This window comes from Dendrobates tinctorius, unplaced genomic scaffold (genome assembly GCF_039654945.1).
Source record: "Dendrobates tinctorius isolate UK_male_01 unplaced genomic scaffold, ASM3965494v1 ptg000208l, whole genome shotgun sequence".
NCBI lineage: Eukaryota > Metazoa > Chordata > Amphibia > Anura > Dendrobatidae > Dendrobates > Dendrobates tinctorius.
Window position 1 is genome coordinate 6,471,712 of NW_027361875.1, and position 18,006 is coordinate 6,489,717.

The 18,006-nt window shown below is 44.3% G+C and overlaps 1 protein-coding gene across 1 annotated transcript in view; it reads left to right on the forward strand.

Moving 5' to 3' along the window:
• LOC141058039 (putative N-acetylated-alpha-linked acidic dipeptidase) overlaps positions 1-18,006 on the forward strand; it is a 262,752-nt gene that overhangs the window by 87,879 nt on the left and 156,867 nt on the right. The window lies entirely within an intron of this gene.

Consider the following 18,006-nt stretch of genomic DNA (forward strand, 5'->3'; position numbering starts at 1 on the left):
CATATGAAGACGTATCTTGTGATTCTTTATTATTTCTGCATCCTACATTTTCCATTAGCCAAGTTCTTCCACTCGCTACTCTGCAGCCCACACTCGCATTTTGCACTTTACTACCTCATTGAATCTGGGATCGAGCACGATTTTTCTTTTACATATTTAAGCCTCTAAGGATGATTCATTTGTGTACAATTTTCCTCTTTATTGCCGCCATCCCCGAGATCAGCACTCATCTACTGAATGCATTTTATCACTGTTTATCAGATACCTTAGAGCACTAGATATTTCAGCAATCTCCTTTTCTATGAGCGCCTTGAAAAAGTTACATTTTGTTTGAAGGTTTTCAAAATATTTTCAGATTTTGCTTTGTAGTGTTTTTCCTGGGAGAGTCCTAAACCTTTTTCTCCATACTATATGCAGTATGTTTCAGTTGGCAAACACAGATCCTCTAGCACATTTAGAATATTTTGTTAATTTTCTAGAGGGCATTTGCATTCACGCATGCAGGATTTTTTTTTTTAACCAAATCTATGAAACGCATGGGTGGGATTCAGCCGGCGGCACCCTGGAACCATTTGTCAAAACAGCAGCAGCTGGAGAGAACCAGTCTGGATACATTCTGCATTTAATCACCCCTGTGTCGCCAAGGCGTGAATACACGAAGCTTGAAAATTACAAAGATAAGTAGGCGTACACTCCCAAAAATGATGCACGGTAGAGAGCACATTTGCGCTACCGTCACCATTACAGTTTATGTTCCCGTCGGCACATGTGTCTGGACTCAGTTTTTCAAGAGATTTCGGATGTATGACCCGATGAGGACACCGAACGTAATGTGAAAGCATCCTAAGGCTATGTGCACACATATGCAGAAATTTCTGCATAAAAACCGGACTCCCTTCCCAGAAAGCGCGCGGAAAAAACGTGCGTTTTCTGCGCGATTTTGGCTCAAAAAACGCGCGTTTTTTATGCGTTTTTTTCCGCGCGTTTCCAGACCCATAGAAAATAGCTAGAAACTCGTAATTTTCCGCGAAATTAATGAGCATGCTGCATTTTTTCGCGGTAAAAAACGCATCAATATGCACAAAAGTGCAAAATGCATAGAAATGAATGGGAAGCTTATTTTAAGCGTTTTTTGAGCGTATTTTTTGGCAAATCCGAAAAAAACCGCTACGTGTGAACACAGCCTAAATGCTGCATCCAAAACAATTGTGTTTCATCATTTTTGAAGTATTTTCTATGAGTTTTTGCAGGCTTTTTTGGGTGTGAATTACATACTAGCTTTTGCTACAGTACATTTATAATAAAGTTAGTTTCATTCACCAAAAAACGCTTAAAAACTGCAGTTGCGTTTTTCCCTTACTTTCTCATTGCTTTTTACCGGTGAAAAAAACACTGCTAAAAAAGCTAAAAGAATCGACATGCTGCAGACTTAAAGAAACAGTTTTCAAAATCAATCAGAAAACAAACAAGTGTGTGCATGAAATTTCTAAAATCTCATAACTTTTCTGATACTGTAAAAAGAAGTTTTTAATAAACGCTGTAAAAAATGGCAGTAAAAATGCAATGTATGAACATAGTCTTAGTGTGTCATTTCAGGGTCTCGAGTTAAATCGTTTCCTCAATCAATATATTCTGCTGTCGTGCTAAGGCAGAATTGAATGTAAATTTGACACAGGAGCCTTCCCCTTCTTTAGAAGATGATGCAAGAAGGGTCAACAGCTGCAGTGTACGGGGGCATAAATGTCATGTTTCAGATTTGATATTATTTTCAGCAGACACTGTGGCAATAACACATTACAAGGGTGTTTTATTATTTTATATAGCACCATTGATTCCTTGGTGCTGTTCATGAAGGGGATACATACAAAATACAGAGATAATTGACAGTGAACTAGCAATGACAGACTGATACAGAGGGGAGAGGACCTTGCCCTTGGGGGTCTACAGCCTACAGGATGATGGGGAAGGAGACAGTAGGCCGGGGGTGGCAGCAGCTCCAGGGGTGTGGAGTGGCAGCGTGGTCATTGCAGGTTGTAAGCTTTCTTGAAGAGATGGGTTTTCAAGTTCCATCTGAAGGATTCGAATGTAGTTGATAGTCGGATGTGTTGGGGCACAGAATTCCAGAGGATTTGGGATATTAGGGAGAAGTCTTGGAGGCTATTGGGTGAGAAACGAAAAAGTATGGAGGAGAGAAGGAGGTCTTGGGAGGACTTAACTTTACATGAGGGAAGATATCGGGAAATAAGTCCGGAGATGTACGGAGGAGAGAGGTTATGGATTGCTTTGTAGATCAGTGTTAGTAGTTTGAACTGGATACGCTGGGGAATTGGGAGCCTATGAAGGGATCTGCACAAGGGAGAAACAGAGGAGTAGTGAGTAGAGATGAATTAGTTGGGCAGCAGAATTAAGGACGGACAGGAGAGAGAGATGAGAGAGTGTTAGTGGGGAGGCCACAGAGGAGGATATTGCAGTAGTTGAGGTGGGAGATGAGGAGGGCATACACTAACATTTTAGCAGATTCAGAGTTGAGGAAAGGATGCATTCTAGAAATATTTTTGAGTTGGAGGTGACAGGAGGTGGCGAGAGCTTGGATGTGCAGTTTGAAGGACAGAGCAGAGTCAAGGGTTACTCCGAGGCAGCAGATTTCCAGTACAGTTGAACGCGTGATGTCATTTCTTGAGATAGATAGATCAGATAGGAAAGATACGTGAGATGGAGGAAAGCTAATGAGTTCACATTTATATAATTTATAATAATAGTACAGGGTGGACCATTTATATGGTTCCCCCAAATAAAATGGGAACAGTTGGTGATATCAACTTCCTGTTTGTGGCACATTAGAATATGGAAGGGGGAAAGCTTTTCAAGATGGGTGGTGACCATGGTGGCCATTTTGAAGTCAGCCATTTTGGATCCAACTTTATTTTTTCCAATGGGAAGAGGGTCATGTGACACATCAAACTTATTGAGAATTTCACAAGAAAAACAATGGTGTGCTTGGTTTTAAAGTAACTTTATTCATTCATGACTTATTTACAAGTTTATGACCACTTATAAAATGTGTTCAAAGTGCTGCCCATTGTCTTGGATTGTCAATGCAACCCTCTTCTCCCACTCTTGACACACTGATAGCAACACTGCAGAAGAAATGCTAGCACAGGCCTCCAGTAGCCATTGTTTCAGGTGCTGCACATCTCATATCTTCCCAGCATAGACAATTGCCTTCAGATGACCCCAAAGATAAAAGTCTAAGGGGGTCAGATCGGGACACCTTGGTGGCCATTCAACTGGCCCACAACGACCAATCCACTTTCCAGGAAACTGTTCCTGTAGGAATGCTCGGACCTGACACCCATAATGTGTGGGTGCACCATCTTGCTGGAAAAACTCAGGGAACGTGCCCTCTTCAGTGCATAAAGAGGGCAACACATCATGTAGCAATTTCAGATATCCAGTGGCATTGAGGTTTCCATTGATGAAGAATGGCCCCACTATCTTTGTACCCCATATACCACACCATACCATCAATTTTTGTGTTCCAACAGTCTTGTAGGGATCTATCCGCTGTAGGTTAGTGTCAGACCAATAGCGGTGGTTTTGTTTAACTTCACCATTCACAAAAAAGTTTGCCTCATCACTGAACTTAATGTTCTGTGTAAACTGAGGGTCTTGTTCCAATTTTTGTTTTGCCCATTCTGCAAATTCAGCGCTTCGATCTAGGTCATCCTCATTGAGATGCTGCAGCAGCTGGATTTTGTAAGGGATGTTTGACTGATGCCATTCTCCAGTGACATGCGGCGACTGCTACGCTGTGGGCTCTTGCTGAATGAAGCTAGGACAGCCACTGATGTTTCTTCATTAGTGACAGTTTTCTTGCATCCACATTTTGGCAAATCCAACACTGAACCTGTTTTACGAAATTTGGCAAACAGTTTGCTAACTGTAGCATGGGAGATGGGTGGTCTTGTAGGGTGTCTTGCATTGAAATCTGCTGCAATAACCCAGCTACTGCGTTCACCAGACATCAACACAATTTCTATCTGCTCCTCCCGTGTTAACCTCTGTGACATGTCAATGGCTGTAAACAAAGAAAAATTTGTAAATAACTCATGAAAGAATAAAGTTACATTAAGGCTGTGTGCCCACGTAGCGACTTTTAAGCGTTTTTGCCGCGGTTTTCGGTGCAAAAATGCTGTGAAAACGTTTAAAAATCATGTACAGAACGCCCCCCCATGCATTCCTATGGCATTCCGCACATGCTGTGTTAATGCTGCGCTTTTTTCCGCGGCGGAATCGCATCGCGGAAAAAATCGCAGCATGGTCATTCTTTTGTGCAAAATCGCAAAGAATTGCCGCGATTCTGCACCCATAGGAATTCATGAGAATCGCTTACTTCCCGCATGTGGCTATGCCCACCATGCGGGAAGTAAAGCGTCTCATGTGCGGTTGGTACCCACGGTGTGGAGGAGAGGAGACTGTCCTCCAGGCCCTGGTTACCATACCCCTGTAAAAAAAAAGAATAAAAAATAAAAAATCGGGGTATATTTACCTTCCGGCGTCACGCGCTGCATTCCCGGCCTCAGTGTTCCCAGTAATGCCTTGCGGCAAGGTCTTGTGATGACGTAGTCTCGCGTTACTCTAGCGGTCTCGCGAGATCGCTATAGCAACGCGAGACCAACGTTATCACAGGTCTCGCAAGGCATTACTGGGAACGCTGAGGCCGGGAATGCAGCGCGTGACGCCGGAAGGTAAATATACACCGATTTTTTTTTTAGCATTTTAACATTCTATCTTTTACTATTGATGCCACATAGGCAGCCTCAATAGTAAAAAGCTGCTCACACTTGTCAAACACTATGTTTGACGAGTGTGACCAACCTGTCAATCACTTTCCAAGCGATGCTTCAAATCGTTTGGAAAGTGCTTGAATATTGCATGCGAAAATCGCGGCAAAATCGGGGTCATAATCGCTGTAAAATCGCGGTGAAATCGCGAGGAAAAAACGCGCAATTTCTGGGAAGGAGTCCGGTTTTTAGTGTCCGGAATAAAACGCTATGTGGGCACATAGCCTAAAACCAAGCACACCATTGTTTTTCTTGTGAAATTCTGTCTGAAATAAGTTTGATGTGTCACATGACCCTCTTCCCATTGGAAAAAATAAAGTTGGATCCAAAATGGCTGACTTTAAAATGGCCACCATGGTCACCACCCATCTTGAAAAGTTTTCCCCCTTCCATATTCTAATGTGCCACAAACAGGAAGTTGATATCACCAACTGTTCCCATTTTATTTAGGTGTATCCATATAAATGACCCACCCTGTATTATAGTAATAAATATACCAGTAGTATATTTTAGGAGAATTACAGGAATTGTTATTTTCAGAAGGCAATGTGTGGCACTGTAATCAGGAGGTGCTATACATGGCAGTAATATTAAAGGGGTCACAAAGGTGGCATTAAGATCCTCAGAAGGCAATATGTATGGCACTATATTCAGGAGGCTCAGTTTGTTGCACTACATCATTTGATCACTGACATATTCAGGTGGCACGGTGTATGGCAGTATAATCAAAAGGCAATGAATGTAGATTTTTTATTTTATTATGTGCCAGCATTATATTAACAGGGCAGTGTGTGCGGAGCAATTATATACAAGGTGCATTGTGTGGTGGTATCATATATGAGGGCACAAGCTGTGTTGTAATTTAATTTATAGATACATGGTCTGCTGTGATTCTCAGGTGGCACAGTGTCTAGCGCTGTGACATTATTATGGTCCACAGGGTGTTACGCTGTTATGTTCAGTAGGCAGAGTGTGTGTGTGTGTGTTCATAAAGTGGTGCTATAAAAGTGAGGCGCTAAAGACATCTAATTGGCAAACGCTAGAGAGACCACTTGTGGCAGGGAGAAGTTGTTCTGGTGGTCTGAGACAGATGAAAAGGAAAAGGACTGACATAACCTGTTACTGGTTACTGAGGAAGAAGTTTCTCTCCGAAACGCACGTCGGGGTGGACCGGTATACCCCCTGAGACCCTGTACTCTTACTATCGCACCCTGCACAGGTACTTACCTTTGTATTTACTCAGATGTGATCTTTCTGCTATGTACTTTATTGTTGCAACATGTGCAATTTGGGAGCTATTGTTTCTTTAGTATTTTGGGGATATTTTGTGGGATAATCTTATAACTCTATTGTGATATATTGTGAACTTGTCCCACACACGTGGTGGTCTTTTACCGGCTCTGTTAAGGGTGATGTTTGGATTTGCACATATTACCCTTTACATGCCTTATCCTGATTTATTGTTAATAAAGATTTTTTGATATCTGTTATACCCCTTGGTCCATATGACTGCTTTTTTGTGTTTTTTTTAATTGGTTACTGTAATGTAAATTTTATTTTAATGTTTATTCTGTCTTTGACTGGTCAGCAATGGATTATTTTTAATATTGTAATTGCTAGTATTACACATTAACATACATATATATGTAATATTATATAAAAAAAAAAATTAATAGGATTAATGTGATGTTTACATGCTGGACTTCCGGTCCTGCGCATTGCGCAGTGTGAGACGCAGATACATGGCGTGATTACAATGGTTATTATGGGGTGAGTCATGCTCATTTATATGTTAATACAGCTGCTGCTGATTTGAAATTATAGGACATTACTAGATATTAATGGTTTTTAAGCAGAGATTAATATCTTTTCATCAATTGAGGCACTTTTGCACATTGCACTATAAATGCACTTTTTGATTGTTATTCATGTTTTGTAAAACTATGTATTGCACAATGTACATTATCTAATTGTTTGTAAATACCTGTATGATTGGTGAGCTTTAAATAGCACTCACTTTGCATTGTTACACTGCTTGAGAAAGGTCCACAACTCCCAGGACCGAAACGTCGCTGTATGGGCAACTAGCCAGATGGGCTAATAAATAGCACTTTGACTGGATTTCTTTTGGTGTGCTGCTTTCATCTTGAGGACTATGTAATATTATAGTTATATTTTTTTATTAAAAGGTAGGAATACTTTTTTTGACAAATAGCTACATTACAGAACCTGCTGTTACAATGTTATTTCATCCCAGGTGCAAAAGCTGCATACCGTCTTGTTCACAGGGGGTATTTTGCAGCCCCTTTATAGATGGCAGTTCTTGGTCTGGCAGTGGGGACATAAACTAACAGCCTCATATGTGTCTAAGTTTGGGTTGGGAGACCCGCGGTCAGTCCTGGTATTGTTGTCAGTAAAGTACGCTTGTGTGAGCCTGGCATTTATAGCTGCACCAATATTGTACTTGTTTCCGCCTAGTACCACATCTGGAGCATGTTACTTTGACGACATTCGGTAGAATTGGGTCCGTAGGAGAATGACAGCCATATTATGGCTCTGTACAACTTGCATTCCAAACACCTCTAAGTATTTATTCTTCATTTTCTGGTGTCCTGCGGTGGCACATTTTCCTTAAAATAAGATTTTGTTTAATCAAGAATTTGAAATTTCACAGATTACCATTATCATTATAATAACGCTCTTTTCTGTTATCATCGTTATTGCCTGCGATTCTCAGAAAACCATGGAAAGGAAATCTGGCAACTCAAATGATGGTCCATTACAGAAACCTTCTGCATGGCTGAGACACTGAATATGTGGAAATCAACCTCAAAATTGCTAATAATGGGAAGGAAAATGAATGCGCCCATATTTATTCAATGCAGCAATGGCTGCTAATAGTACGATGAACAATATAGATTTTATGTTGATCGGCTGGAGAAGTTTCCATGTAACCATCGTCGTAGATGATAATTCCACATCAGGACCATTGTAATAGCCACTTGTAATCTCTGCAGAATACAATGTTTTTCTACTTGGCAGTGAGGATGAAAGAATGTCTAAATGTGAAAGCGGGATATCCACACTCCCTAGGCAGTGAAAAAATATATATATATTCTTAAAGAAAGTCCATCTAAAGGAGACCATGGAAGCATCCGACATGTATCATTACAATTAAAGGTATTCTTTCCTATTGAATGAATCTCTTGATGGCATCTTATATTCATTCAAGCAGAGCTGTGAAAGTGTTAAAGTAGTATCTATGTAATATTGGAGTGGTCTAAATAGCATAGTGTCTATGGAAAGGATTTATTCCACCCTCTTGAACCTTTCCATATAGTTTGTATCATTAAATACTAATTTTACTGTTAGGGTATGTTCACACTGGGCGTTTTTGCTGCGTTTTTTTATGCTAATTTTCAGCTGCTTCTTACAGTACCAACAAAGCCTATGAGATTTCAGAAATCTCATGCACACAGCTTGGTTTTTGTGATCAGGATTTTGTGCTTTGCTGCGTTTTTTGGACATAGAGCATGTCACTTCTTTCAGCGGTTTTGCAGCGTTTTTCACCCATTCACTTGAATGGGTGTTGAAAAAACACTGCAAAAACGCAGGTATCATTATTTGCAGCATTTTTTCTGCAGAAAAGTCATGGACATTAGCATGGACAAAGAGACACAAAAAACGCACCAAAAATACGCACCAAAAACACACCTAAACCTGCGTTTTTTCCGCAGCTTCTTTCCTGCCAAGAAGATCAGGTTTTGCTGCAGAAAAAAAAGTAGCAAAAATGCCCAGTGTGAGCTTACCCTTAAGGGATTAACCATTATCAGCAGGAAAATACTACGTCATATGAAAGTCAGAGTCGGATTTACTGAAATTCACTCAAATTTGAGCATTTTGAGTTTCGATTTGAAAAAAGAAAATTACCGCCACCATTTCCCACATTGCGGAAGCATCAGAGAATAAGATAATGTCCCCATAATGCCCTACAGCAATAACATCTTATGGATTATCATACCTTGCACCGTGGTGGTCAGTATCAAGGCCATTACAGATCAACGGTTCCAAGTGCAGCACAGTTTGTATGGCAGAGTAATTTTCCCAAATGTTGAGCCTGCTGTCAGTCAGTGCCGGTAGCGCGGTTACAGATGTCGCTCTCTATACCCATACAGAAAGCATGCTGGCGCCACCCCAGTGACTGAAACCTCTATGCTACCGGGAGAAATAAAGTTAATTTTTCACCAGGTAGCGGGTGTGACGACTTTCTGGTGCGAGTCTGGACTGCAATTGAAAAATGAGGATGAATGAACCCATGGAGATTAACATCCAACACTGCGGAGACACCATCACATGTTTCTCAACACAGTCATTCAAGAGCAATGCCCCCATCCCTTATGGGAAATATGCAAAAACATGCAAAACACAAGCCGCGGAGACACCATCACATGTTTCTTAATGCAAGCAATGACTAGCCAGGTCTTTCCCCGGTAAGGAACAACCAAGGGAAGGGCAGTCTCCAATGAAGGAAACCACCTATGCCAAAACATGGTATCCATCCACAGACAGCTGTTTCGGGGTATTGCCCCTCATCAGTGTGGAGTAGGAAACTGGCTAGTAGGAGCAATGCCTAGTAAAAGACTGTGAAAAATGAGGATGAATGAACTCATGGAGATCAACATCCAACACTGCAGAGACACCATCATGGTGTCTCCGCAGTGTTGGATGTTGATCTCCATGAGTTCAGTCTTTTACTAGGCATTGCTCCTACTAGCCAGTTTCCTACTCCACACTGATGAGGGGCAATACCCTGAAACAGCTGTCTGTGGATGGATGCCATGTTTTGGCATAGGTGGTTTCCTTCATTGGAGACTGCCCTTCCCTTGGTTGTTCCTTCCCGGGGAAAGAACTGGCTAGTCATTGCTTGCATTGAGAAACATGTGATGGTGTCTCCGCGGCTTGTGCTTTGCATATTTCCCATAAGGGATGGGGGCATTGCTCTAGAATCACTGCGTTGAGAAACGTGATGGTGTCTCCGCAGTGTTGGATGTTGATCTCCATGAGTTCATTCATCCACATTTTTCAAAGTCTTTTACTAGGCATTGCTCCTACTAGCCAGTTTCCTACTCCACACTGATGAGGGGCAATACCCCGAAACAGCTGTCTGTGGATGGATACCATGTTTTGGCATAGGTGGTTTCCTTCATTGGAGACTGCCCTTCCCTTGGTTGTTCCTTCCCGGGGAAAGAACTGGCTAGTCATTGCTTGCATCGAGAAACATGTGATGGTGTCTCCGCGGCTTGTGTTTTGCATGGACTGCAATTGAGACAGCACCCCGAGCAACCCCGAGACCCTTTACCCCTATACAGGGATCTGGAATTACAGCAGAGCCCAGGAGGTAGCTGTCTGTATAAGAGCAGTGGACCAGAGCAGGACGGTCGCCAGAAAGGGATAAATTAATGGAACCGAAGGAGTAGTCAGGAGTCCAGGTCTAAACCAGGTGGGCGACAGAGGTACAAAATCGGCAGACAGTAGCAGAGTCAAAATCCAGGCCAAGGTCAGAGGCTTAAACGAGGAGGGCAATAGAGGTACAAAATCGGCAGACAGTAGCAGAGTCAAAAATCCAGGCCAAGGTCAGAGTCTTAAACTAGCAGGGCAACAGAGGTACAAAATCAGCAGGCAGTATCAGAGTCATAATCTAGGCTAAGGTCAGAGTCAGCAATAGCAAATAACACACTAGCACACTGGGGAAACCAAGACTATATCTGGCAGTCTGCAATACAGGCCCCAAGGTATTTGAAGGATCAGGCTATCCCTCACAGGCTCACAGTCTGATGACGTCATTTGGACCGCCCCCAGGACCAGGCCAGATGGTGATGCACCAACCCCTTCATGACTGACAGAGGAGTGGAGCCTGCGCCCACCAGATGCCTGCGCTGGAGCCCCTTCTCTGTCACCACCACCCACGGGTGAACCACGGCACCTCCTAGTGGCTGAGGCAGGACCAGCCGTCCCTGAGTCTGACGGCAATGTGACAGTCCGACGCGTCCCAGTGGCCGGGACCGGAACAGCAGTCCTCGGGTCTGATGGTGACGTGACAGTCCGGTGCCTCCCAGTGGCCGAAGCAGGAACAGCAGTCCCTGTGTCCGACGGCGATGTGACAGTCCGACGCCTCCCAGTGGCCGAGGCAGGAACAGCAGTCCCTGTGTCTGACGGCGACGTGACAGTAACCCCCTCCTTCTAAGAAGGGCCTCCGGACCCTCAAAACATGGTTTGTTAGGGTGAAGGAGGTGAAATTTCCTGATCAACCCTTTGGCATGAATGTCACCAGCAGGGACCCAGGACCTCTCCTCCGGACCATAGCCCTTCCAGTGCACCAGATGCTGCACGACCCTCTCACTAAGCGGGAGTCATGGATACCCTGGACTTCGTATTCCAAGGCACCCCCGACCAAAACTGGAGGAGGAGGGGACTGGACAGGGTGAACTGGGGAGCGGTGCAATTTGAGGAGAGACTTGTGGAAAACATTTGGCAGTTTGAATGACTGAGGGAGTTTCAGATGAAAAGCTACTGGGTTAATCACCTCGATAATTTCGTATGGACCAATGAACCTGCAACCCAGTTTGACAGACTGCACTTTAAGCCTAATATTCCTGATAGAAAGCCAGACTTTGTCTCCAACTCCCAGGTGCGGCCCTTTGGATCGCCGTCTGTTAGCAGCCGAAGCTTGTCTAACCTGAGCTCCTTTCAAGTTTGTGTTCACTTCTGACCAAATCGTCTTTAACTGATGTATAGATCTTTCTACCCCAGGGAGCTCTGACATTTTAGCAGAGAATGAACCAAAGCGTGGGTTCAGCCCAAGATTACAGAAAAAAGGGGTAGTCTCGATGGACTCCAGGTACTGATTATTCAGGGCGAACTCTGCTAACGGCAGATGTTCCACCCAATCGGACTGATGCTCAGACACATAACAACAGAGATATTGTTCCAGAGCTTGGTTGGTGCGCTCGGTTTGACCATTGGTTTCAGAGTGATAGGCAGAGAAGAAGGACAATTCAATGCCAATGCTTTTGCAGAACGCCCTCCAAAATTTTGAAACGAACTGGGTACCCCTGTCGGACACAATATTCACAGGAGTGCCATGCAGTCGTACAACATGAATAATGAACAGTTTGCTTAGGGTTTCGGAATTAGGTAGTCCAGACAGAGGAACAAAATGACACTGCTTACTGAACCTATCCACAACCACCCAGATACATGTCTTCCCTTCTGAGGGCAGTAGGTCAGTAATAAAGTCCATGGAGATGTGGGTCCATGGACCCTCAGGGGTAGGCAAGGGCTGTAGCCAGCCGGCAGGGTGATTATGGGGAGACTTAGCGAGAGCACAGATTTCACAAGCCAGTACATAGTCCTTACAATCCTTTACTACAGTTGGCAACCAAAAATTCCTGGTCACCAGTCTGATGGTATTATTGATACCTGGATGCCCTGCAAGGACAGAATCATGGAATTCCTTCAGAACATGCAGGCGGAATGTGGCTGGAACAAACAATTTTTGGCGAGGCGTAGTGTCAGGGGCTTGTTCTGGGGATCTACGGATCTCCTCCAGAAGATCCAAAGACACAGCGAAAACAACAATCCCGTTGGCCAATACTGGAGCTGTGTTGTGAATTCCCTGGCTCAGACTTCTGAGCCGAAGCTCCCCCTGCTCCCTCCAGTGGTTACTGGAGGTAGTGGAGCTGGCCAGATTGACAGAGATCTGCCACCTGAAGATGATGATGACGATTGGAGATCTGGGGTTACGGATTGGAGTATTTAAGTCTGCAGACTTCCTGCAATCCCTGCTGGTGATTGCTTTCTTGTGCATTCAGAGGTCCTATGTCTCCTGCCCTGTTCCTGCATTGTTCAGCTAAGTGATTCATTTGCTAATCCTTTGCATCTGATCTGGTTTTGTCTATCTCTGCTTGTTGTGCAGGTACAGCTTTCTCCTGCTGTAGGCTGTGCTAGACCACCGCTCCATGTGTTACTGCTTGTGTCAGTTTGTTCAGTCCCCTGTTATATTGGTCTCTTTTGCTTTGCTTCCAGTTAATACCGGAGTGCTGATATAGTGGGGGCAAAGTCATGTGACTTCAATGTTTTTTTGTACATCAGATGTGTTGGATGTTTCAGGTTTTTTTTTGCATGATTGCAGACAGTGTCTTTCCTTTCCTATCCTGTCTAGTCAGTTTGGGCCCCATCATTTGCTCAGTCTATTTTTCTGCCTGCGTTTGTGTTTCATCTTGTCTCATCGACAATATATGTTTGGGGGCTATCTATTCCTTTGGGGTCTGCTCCGGGGCAGTTTAGATTTCACCTTTCTTGCTTTAGGCTTAGTTAGCTCTCCGGCTGTGCCGAGGCGTCTAGAGCATCGTAGGTACGCTCCATGGCTACTGCAAGTTGTGTGGATAGGATCAGGGGTCTGCAATCCGCTTAATTACCAAACTCTCTGGTTTTCTGGTGGCTTAGCCTGTTCCTGCCATCCTCCTCGGTGACCCATTCATAACAGAGCTGGTTCAGAGTCCTCGGCCTGTGAGGGGCAAAAACTTAGAGAGAGGGCATCAGCCCTTACATTTTTAGTACCTGGTCGAAAAGTGATCACAAAATCAAATCTCGAGAAGAACAAGGCCCGCCCTGCCAGTCTAGGATTCAGTCTTTTTGCTGACTCCAAATAGGTCAGGTTCTTGTGATCCGTAATCACGGTGATCTTATGTTTTGCACCTTCGAGGAAGTGGCGCCTGTTATGAATGAGTCACCGTAGGAGGCAAAAGCAGAAATGCAAGCTAAGTCCAGAAAACCAGAGAAGTTGGCAACTATCAGATTGCAGACCCCTGAACCTATCAACACAACTAGCAGTAGCCGTGGGGGGTTCCTACGATGCCCTAGACCCCTCGATCACAGCTGGAGAAATACATAGCCGTAAAGAAAGAAAGGGGAAATCTAAACTGCCCCAGAGCAGACCCCAAAGCAATAGGCAGCCCCCAACATATAATGACGGTGAAGCAAGATGAAAATACTAACACAGACAGAAAGATAGACTGAGCAAAGACGGGGCCCAAAACTACCTAGACAGGAAAGGACAGGAAGGCTGCTGTCTGCAATCTGCCAAAACCCTATCAAAGACATAAGCCAACAAGCTGATATGAAAAAGGCCCTGAAGCAGCTAGGCTTCAAAAACTAAATCAGCACTCAGGTATTTTCAGAAGACAGAGCTAAATGAATTCAGCACACCCCAGCAGGGAATGGCAGAAATCCAGAAAAACAAAGCAAAACAAAGTCAAAGCACCAAAGCAAAAGGCCGAGCAGCAAACTTAGCTTTAGAGGAGCAGGAATTCAGACTGGTCTCCAAGGATCCCACAGAGAAATCACCCGCAGGGCAGAAGGGCGTCGGCAGCCTTATATCCAGTCAGTAACTCCACTCAGCCAGTCATCATCATCAGCCTCAGGTGTTTGATAATCTGGCTCACTACCTTTCTTTACCAGAAGAGGGAGTTCCTCGGGCCTCAGTAATGAAGGGGAAAATGAACTCACAACAGTACCTCCCCCTTGAGGAGGGGTCACCGAACCCTCAACTACGCCACCAGGGCGATCAGGGTGAGCCCGATGAAAGGCACGCACCAATCTTTTGGCATGAATATCAGAGGCAGAGACCCAGGAATTATCCTCCTGACCATAACCCTTCCACTTAACCAAATACTGGAGTCTCCGTCTAGCCAGACGGGAATCCAGTACTTTCTCTACCTCATAATCCATGTTACCTTCAACCAATACAGGGTCTGGAGGTGCCACCCCCGGAACAACAGGTTCAACAAACCTCTTCAACAAAGATTTATGGAACACATTATGGATTTTAAATGTGACAGGAAGAGCTAAACGAAAAGAGACCGGATTAATAATCTCCACAATCTTGTAAGGTCCAATAAATCTAGGCTTAAACTTAGGAGAAGCCACCTTCATAGCAATATTTTTTGATGATAACCACACCATATCACCAACCTTAAACTGGGGACCAATGGTCCTATGTCGGTTGGAAAACCGCTGGGCCTTTTCCTGGGAGAGAGATAATTTATCCACCACTTGGTCCCAGATCTGGTGCATTCTCTCCACCACAGTGTCAACACCTGGGCAGGCAGAGGGCTCCACCTGCCCTGAAGAAAATCGAGGATGAAACCCAAAGTTGCAAAAAAAAGTGACATCAAAGTAGCAGAACTAGCTCTATTATTTAAAGCAAATTCGGCCAAGGGCAAAAATGAAACCCAATCATCCTGATCAGCAGAAATAAAACATCTCAAATATGACTCCAAGGTCTGGTTTGTTCTCTCTGTCTGCCCATTGGTCTGAGGGTGAAAAGCAGAGGAGAAGGACAACTGAATTCCCAGCCTGGAACAGAAAGTTCTCCAAAATCTAGACACAAACTGGACTCCTCTGTCAGATACAATGTTCTCAGGAATCCCGTGCAAACGAACCACCTGTTGTAAAAACAGGGGCACCAACTCAGAGGAAGACGGCAACTTAGGGAGTGGTACAAGATGAACCATCTTAGAGAACCTGTCACAAATCACCCAAATAACAGTCATCCACTGAGAGACAGGCATATCAGAGATGAAATCCATTGAAATATGGGTCCATGGCCTCTTGGGGACAGGCAAAGGCATCAACAACCCACTAGAGCGAGAACACGATTTAGACCGGGAGCACGTCCCACAGGACTGCACAAAATTCCTGACATCACGAGACAAGGAAGGCCACCAAAAAAACCGACTCACCAGATCTCTAGTACCAAAAATACCTGGATGACCAGCCAAAGCAGAGCAATGAACTTCAGACATCACTCTCTTCTTCCACTGGTCAGGAACATACAACTTTCCACTGGGACAACGCTCAGGTTTGTCCTCCTGGAACTCTTCCAGAGCACGTCTCAAATCGGGCGAGATGGCAGAAAGAACTACCCCTTCGCCTAAGATGGTAGCAGGCTTGGTCACCACAGGAGAATCAGCAAAGAAGCTCCTAGAGAGGGCGTCTGCCTTGACATTCTTTGTTCCAGGAAGAAAAGAAACCACAAAATCAAAACGTGTAAAAAACAAGGCCCACCTAGCCTGTCTAGGGTTCAAGCGCTTAGCCGACTCTAGGTAAATCAAATCCTTGTGGTCAGTGAGGACCACGACTTGATGCTTAGCTACCTCCAACCAATGTCTCCACTCCTCAAATGCCCATTTCATGGCCAACAGTTCCCTATTCCCCACATCATAGTTACGTTCAGATGGAGAGAACTTTCGGGAAAAGAAAGCACAGGGATTCATTTTAGAAGTTACAGGATCCTTTTGGGACAAAACAGCTCCTGCACCAATCTCAGAAGCATCCACCTCTACCTGGAATGGAAGTGAGACATCAGGTTGCCGCAAAACCGGGGCGGAGATGAATCTTCGCTTCAGCTCCTGAAAGGAAGAAACAGCCTCCGGAGACCAATTTAACACATCAGCACCCTTTTTAGTCAAATCAGTCAATGGCTTGGCAATACTAGAAAATTTTGCTATAAATTTCCGATAAAAATTAGCAAAACCCAAAAACTTCTGGAGGGCCTTCAAAGAAGTGGGCTGAACCCAATCGTGAATGGCCTGTACCTTGGCCGGGTCCATTTCAATAGTTGACGGGGACACAATAAATCCCAAAAAAGAAATCCTCTGTACTCCAAAAAGGCATTTAGATCCTTTGACACACAGGGAATTCTCCCTCAAGATCCGGAACACAGTCCGAACATGTTCCACATGAGAATCCCAATCCTTGGAGAAGATCAAAATATCATCCAGATAGATAATCAAAAATTTATCGACAAAGTCTCGGAAAATATCGTTCATGAAGCACTGGAAGACAGAAGGGGCATTAGTGAGCCCAAAAGGCATCACCAGGTACTCAAAATGTCCCTCCGGAGTATTAAACACCGTCTTCCATTCATCCCCATGCTTAATGCGAATAAGATTATACGCCCCCCTGAGGTCAAGCTTGGTAAACCAGCAAGCACCTTTAACTCTGGAAAATAGATCAGAAATCAGGGGTAACGGATACTGATATTTAACAGTAATTTTGTTGAGGGCACGATAATCAATACAAGGTCTTAATGATCCATCCTTTTTGGCTACAAAAAAAAAACCGGCACCCAAGGGTGACGAGGATGGTCTAATATGACCCTTCTCCAACACCTCCTTAATATAGGATCGCATAGCCTCGTGCTCGGGTACAGATAAATTGAAGAGCCGACCGTTGGGAAATTTACACCCCGGGCTCAGTTCAATTGCACAGTCATAACTCCTATGAGGAGGCAGACACGCAGACTCATTCTCACTAAATACATCATAAAAGTCCGCCAAATAATCAGGAACATCATGCGACTGAGGAGAAGTGGAAAACACCGGAGCCTCACTAAAGGCACACCGACAACCCCAACTCACCACAGACACAGATTTCCAATCCAACACTGGATTATGAATCTGTAACCAGGGAAACCCCAGAACAATAGTATCATGCAGATTATGCAACACCAAAAATCTGCAATTTTCTCGATGGTCTGGGGCGACCCGCATTGCCACCTGGGTCCAAAACTGGGGTTTATTTTTAGCCAAAGGATCAATCCCCCTCAAAGGGATAGGCGTCTGCAGAGGTGTCATCGGAAATCCACAACGTTTAGCAAAATCCAAGTCCATTAGGTTTAGGGCTGCTCCCAAATCCACAAAAGCCTTGGCTGAAAATGTGGACAGGGAGCAGATCAGAGTAATAGCCAGAAGAAACTTAGGTTGAACACCCCCAACAGAAAACGTGTGTGCAAAGCGTTTCTCTCATTTAGGACAGACAGAAATAATATGCGAGGCATCTCCACAGAAAAAACACAACTTATTACGCCTTCTGAACTCCTGACGCTGCTCTCTGGAAAAAACTCTATCACATTGCATAGGTTCAGACATTTGTTCAACAGGTGGCAACACCTCTCATGCAGCTTTGCGTTTGCGCAAACGCCGATCAACCTGAATGGCTAATGACATAGAATCGTCAAGACCAGAGGGAACAGGAAATCCCACCATAGTATCTTTTACGGCTTCTGACAACCCCTTCCGAAAGAGAGCAGCCAAGGCAT